General features: G+C 36.0%; 1 long non-coding RNA gene across 1 annotated transcript; it reads left to right on the forward strand.

Moving 5' to 3' along the window:
• The first annotated feature begins 2,312 nt into the window (after positions 1 to 2,312).
• On the forward strand, positions 2,313 to 5,618 carry LOC133735937 (uncharacterized). The gene is made up of 6 exons (XR_009859352.1): positions 2,313 to 2,505; positions 2,629 to 2,874; positions 3,244 to 3,374; positions 3,765 to 3,839; positions 5,072 to 5,143; positions 5,466 to 5,618. It is a non-coding gene; the product is annotated as an uncharacterized LOC133735937 (long non-coding RNA).
• The last annotated feature ends 478 nt before the right edge of the window (positions 5,619 to 6,096 follow it).

Below are 6,096 nucleotides of genomic sequence, written 5' to 3' on the forward strand. Positions count from 1 at the left end.
AAATTAAGGCTAATGGTTGGGTTCCTTCGAGGACATGGTAACCTGAAGTTTTAATATTTAAGGTTAAGGATTTTAAAATGTGAGGATCACTGAGACTAATTGTAAAATCTGGGTAACAATCAAAATGGATTGGACAGTTGAATAGGCTTGACTCAATTATGCCTAGGGTACTGTCATTAAAGTCAGTGAATCTTGCATCTCTGAGGCATAGGAGTATAGAAGCATTTAGACCTTTTCGAGTTAATGGCTTAACGCCGATTTGGACTAATCCTATATGTAGGAAATTGTGACCATCTTTTTTGTGTTTTTTAATTGATTCAGGGCTAAATAATTGACCAGTTTCATGTTGTTTACTAAGAGCATAGACTTGTTCTACTGTTTTAATATGATGTTCACTTTTGAATGAAGAAAGAGACAATTTTTTCTTATAAATTTCGTTACTAGGGACTCTAGGTATATTCCAATCATTCATTTCTATATTACCATTTGACTGGTATTCAATTTGTTCTTCATTAACTATGTCAGGGATCCTATTTAGGGAAGATCTAGACGAACTGGAGGTTACTGAGTTGGATCTAAATAGTCTACTCATAATGGGAATTGACCAGAAAGGCTGGGACCAAATATTAAGTTTGGAAGACTAAAATACCTTAATTTTCTACCTTAAACTAGGCATCTCTCTTCTCCGCTCATGCCGCATCCGCTCATGCCTCACCCGGGACTCATTGTTTGGACCTGGACTTACTGTTTGGTTGGAGAAAGGTATAGGCTAAAGGTGGAAAAGAAAAGGTAAAATAGGTGTTTACAAACTTAAGAATTGGAACCAGGCAGATAATCACTTAACATAAAAGTAGAATATGAGATATCAACTCAAATACCTCACCTAGGCGGTAATCCGCCACCTGGGGTTTGAGAAGTTTTTACAAATATTAACTCAAATACCTCTCCTAGGGGAAGTGTATCTGGTTATATATATATATATATATATATATATATATATATATATATATATATATATATATATATATAAAGATCCAATCCAGAGTGGAGCTCCGCTTTGAAATTAACGTGTGAAGTTCGAGTTTTCGGTCACTTTTCGATCGCATATCCACATCTTAACCGTTCAGTTTTTAGGTACTAGTGTATAGATCGTCTCTGTAAATTTTCAGCCAAATTGATGATCCTTAAGGCATCTAACTCGTTTAAACCAATGGACGGACTGAATCTGTCAACCTGAACCGTACTAGCTTTAAGGTACTTATCAATGCCTTAACGATCATCATTTTGACTGAAAATTTGCAGAGACGATCTATACACTAGTACCTAAAAACTGAACGGTCGAGATGTGGATATGCGACTGAAAAGTGATCGAAAACTCGAACTTCACACGTTAATTTTCAAAGCGGAGCTCCGCTCTGGATAGGATCTGTATATATATATATATACATACATACATACATACATACATACATGTGAGCCCCGGAAAATTTATCAAGCTTAAATTGAGATAGTTCGACAAGTTATTTATTTACGATCTCGGTAATTGTCAAAGTGCTCGAGAATATTTTCAGAATTTTACACAAAGTGAAATCCTCAATTTAGAAGGTGGATGGTAAAGTACGGCACGACGAGTTCGTGAAAATTTTCGGTTAAGTTCGGAATTAAAGATTCTTGTTGGGCTTTAGTATGGTCTGGTACAAGTTGAGTTTATCAAGGTTTTGAGTTAGCCCACGTTATTAAACTTAGTGAGGGGTTTAGCTAGAACAGTAGCTCACTTAAGAGTGCATGAGCTGCTTGAGGTGTGTGTCTGAGACTTAACCACGTGCCTAGAGACTAAATCTTACACCAACACGTCGACCGACCTTTTCTTTCCCTTTTTAGACTCTCTTAACGACACCTAGACATCCACCAACAACAAAGCACAATTCAGACCAGAGCTACTATCATCTGATCAACCAACTCCATCAATCTCAAACTTCTCCTTTGATACTTCTCGTTGAGCACCACAGATGATACTCGTGGCTACAACCTTAAGGGAGATCATGGAAGAGTTATCTGACATATGAGATTAGTTGATTAAGACTTTGGAGTTGAATTAACCCAGGTAAGCTTCCATGACCCAGATTCTCGTTCTTGGAGAGTTTGAAATTAGGTTGTATAAGTTTGTTGATTATGGGTCTTGATTCATAGTTGAGGTTGGACAGAAGAAGAAATAGGATTTGGAAGTGGCTTCGAGTGCTCGGAGTCGGAATTGGAATCACTACAAAAAAGAATTGCAATGGCTTCACCACTTTGCTACGGCCTAGATTTGCCGTCGCAAAAAGTCTATTATTAGCAACGGCAATTGTTGGGGTGGTAGCAATAAAAATAAGATGCGACGGAAGTGTCCTGCCGTCGCATGTTTAGAGATCATTGGCTACCAAGTGACCAACGCCGTCGCTAAAAAACATAACCCTTAACTAAAGAAAGAGAATTCAGTCGCTTCGGGAGAAGAAAGTTGTCAAGGTAAAGCATAACATATCTCTCTCTCCCTGATCTACTTTCTTGTATTCCCTTCCTATTTTCTCCTTCTCGCTTTAGAATCCTCTCTCTTTCAATTTGTGTTACCTGATCCAGTTCTCGTTTCAGAATAATTTTGACTCAGGTTTCAGAGAATTAGATTGATTAGGTTTATAGATCGAGAAGAAGAAGATTGCAAAATCGATTCTTAGGTAGCAGAGAGAACAGGACTATGGAGAATATGATGAACAAGCTCCGAAATTTGGACGCGTACCCCAAAATCAATGAAGATTTCTACAGCCGTACCCTCTCCGGCGGCGTCATCACTCTCGCCTCCTCCATCGTTATGCTCCTGCGATCTTTCTGTCTGACTCCGTACGTTTTCCTTCTGCAATTTCTCTTTGTTATTTGTTTGGAATTTGTGTTTTCATTGAAGATTTGTTATAATAGTTATATTCTAGGGTTTTGAATTATGAAGTAATGTGAATTTTGTATTTCAAGTTACAGATCTGGTAGACAGCTATATCGATTCAATTTCTGTGCTTTAATCTGATTCTAGGTTTACAACTATGTCTATTTCTGTTTTAAGAAAATAATAATAGTTATGTCCTTGTAACTTCTTTCCATTTCTGGCTGGTTATTTTAACTCCCATCACAATATATAAGAGCATATAGTGTTCTAGAATCATGCTTCAGAACCAGTATTGAATGTTACATGTGATCTAGCTTATCTATTGCTTCCAGGATTTGGTCTTATGCAGTAAGACGTGCGCACTCTGTTGTTCCAGCCATTTATGTTATAAAAGTGGCTATTCCTAAAACTTCACCTCCACCCACACTTGATGAAAGTGTAATTAAAGGGGGGGCCTTCTGTGGTAAGCCTAACATTTATGTATACTTTAAACTTGGGTATACAGGATTTATGTATACAGGATTTATGTAATTAAAGTGTAATCTCTGTTTCCTTGGGTGCACTCTTTTTGTAGTCATTCTTCTCTGTTTTTTCCTTTTCTTTTTTGTTATTTATGGGCATTATGGCTCATTTCTGGCTAGATTTTTCCATAACTACTGATAATTCTGGAAATGAGAATCCTTTTTTCTTTTTTCTTTTTTCATCATCAGATGTTGGACAATTATTAATGAAATAAATATACAAAAACTTAACAGTGTCCCATAGTTGCAGTTCACAACTCAAGCATTACTAACCATTCGTATCCATTATTATATCTGCCTGATTTCCCTTTTATATTTTTGATGTATTATAGAGTTTTGATTGGGATTCTGGAAGCACACACGTCTATCATTGTTACGTCAACGTGGATGGGAGTTACAGATTCAAGGTTTGTATGCTTACCTCTCTGTTATAAGTTGAATGTTTTGTTTACATGTTTGCAAATGTATACACAGGAGGAGCAGAAGTTGATTATTAAGTGAAACAGTAATGTAGATATTATATCTTGAAATGTGCTTTCAGTAAAACAATTGATCTACTGAAGAATCAGGTGGGATCCTGCTATTTTGTTGGATAATGCAGCTTTGTTGTTGGTTGGGAATTCCAGCTTGCTTATATGACTTATATGCTTATATCTCATAGACTACCTTTCTTTTTTTGTTTTGTAGACTATAAGATTAGCTTTTTGTTTTTGTTTTGTCATCAGAAATTCTTTATCTATGGTACCAGAAAGTTTAGGCTATCACTCCCTAATTTGTATGTCTAGTTGCTTCTTTGCAATCAGTATTTTGTTTTTCTCTTTTTGTTTCTCATCACAGGAAATAAGTAGGAATTTCGAAAAATTAGCTTCAATGATGGATACATTTGTACATCCATTTTGATGTTAAGGAAATTTCTTGTAGCAGTAGTCCAAAGGATCCAAAGTTTGTGTACCGTACTTGTTTACCAAATGATGGTCTATGTTAGTAGCTTATTTGTTAAAGAAATGAGACACTGCCCGATCATTTGGTACACAAATATGGGATCCCTAGCAGTTCTTGCAGAAGCTTATTAGATATTTAACACAATAAAAAATTTGGTCAAACTATATTATCATCATTAGATCACTGGTGCATTACATGTTTTCCATAACAAGGGAATGAAGCCGTTAGCTGGGTTAGCCAGATTAAGGGGAAAAAGGTGGCTTTTTGTAAAGGATAATTGCTGGCTTGTGGTTGCCTTAAAGCATTTAGAGTTCATTTTGGTCTTGTTCATACCAAAAAGGGGAACAAACGGAATACAACTTTAGGGGTCTTGCACACTTTCTATAGTTTAGTTTTAGTAGTTATCCAAAAGCATAGGAGATATTGTTTTAAAAATGCAACATAGTGGCCATACGAAACAAGAAAATGCTGAAGGGTAACTTCAAGTTCACAGCCTGTTGTATTTGCAAAGAGAAATCTATACTCCATTTCTCATCCAATTAAAAGATTAGTGCATCAGAAATCAGGGAAGCAGTGAGCATGTCAACTCTGGTGCATTATGCATTTTAGACTCTTAAACATTGCTGGTTATGCTTTTGCTTTAGTTCTTTTTCTGGCAACCAAGCAAAGTCATTTTATTTGTCTACTTCTTTTTCAGGTTATGAATTTGACAGACAATATCCAGATTATACTGGATGCTTTGAGAATGTCAACTGTGGTGGAAGTACAGGTAATTTCGTGATCCATAATTTAGGGATTTGATGCAATCATGTAATCAATCGTTAGAAGATAGGCTTTCTAGATAAATGCATTATCTCATAAGCAAGTTAGTTGATATGTGTTTGGTTTGTATTAAATGTTCAGGTTCCAAAAATTTTACCATATCAAAAGCAAATTTATCTATGAACTTCATGTCATGCTTGTTCTTTCTCAATTTCTTTTAGCTCTCTTTACAAGCAGTAACTATTTTGCTGGTTAGATTTGACAGTGATAATGTTTATAGAATGCGAAAGTTAGTTGGTTTGAATTTAATGTGATTATATCCAACGCAGGGTTTGATGTCATCTTCAGAATCTAGTGAAGATGGAGGAAATGAAGTGTTCTGATTACCAGTTTTCCAGTACATTAACTATATGTAATTTAATTTTGTAAATTTATGTATTTGAACATTGGTGAAGATATATAAAATTGATGTTAAAAAGTAATTTGATGGAACTTTTCCTTTGTATCACTTTCTTCCCTAAAATAAAAATTTAAAAAAATTCTAGCATGCAAATTTTGTATGCTAGATTTTTTTTTTTAATTAATAATTCACATTTTGCGACGGCAATTTGCCGTCGCAAATATCAATGGCGACGGCAATTTGCCGTCGCAAATATCAATGGCGACGCCACCAACGACAACGGCAAAATTGCCGTCGCCTAGCCGTCGCCATTGGTCTTTTGCGACGGCAAATTGGCTTTCCGCGACGGCGTTGCGCCGTGGCAATTTGAATTCTTTTTTGTAGTGAATTAAAAAGAGCTTTGGGCAGCAGTGATCCCGCTCACTAGTTTGATCGAGGAGGTAAGCTGTCAAGATGTAATCATATTCATGATTTATGGTTCATGCATGTTGAGGTGGTGACGTCTTTGTGAGAATCTTGGAACAAGTTTAGTTGGTTTAACTGCTTGCTGTTAATTAAAG

The sequence above is a fragment of the Rosa rugosa genome, chromosome 3 (assembly GCF_958449725.1).
Source record: "Rosa rugosa chromosome 3, drRosRugo1.1, whole genome shotgun sequence".
Classification (NCBI taxonomy): domain Eukaryota; kingdom Viridiplantae; phylum Streptophyta; class Magnoliopsida; order Rosales; family Rosaceae; genus Rosa; species Rosa rugosa.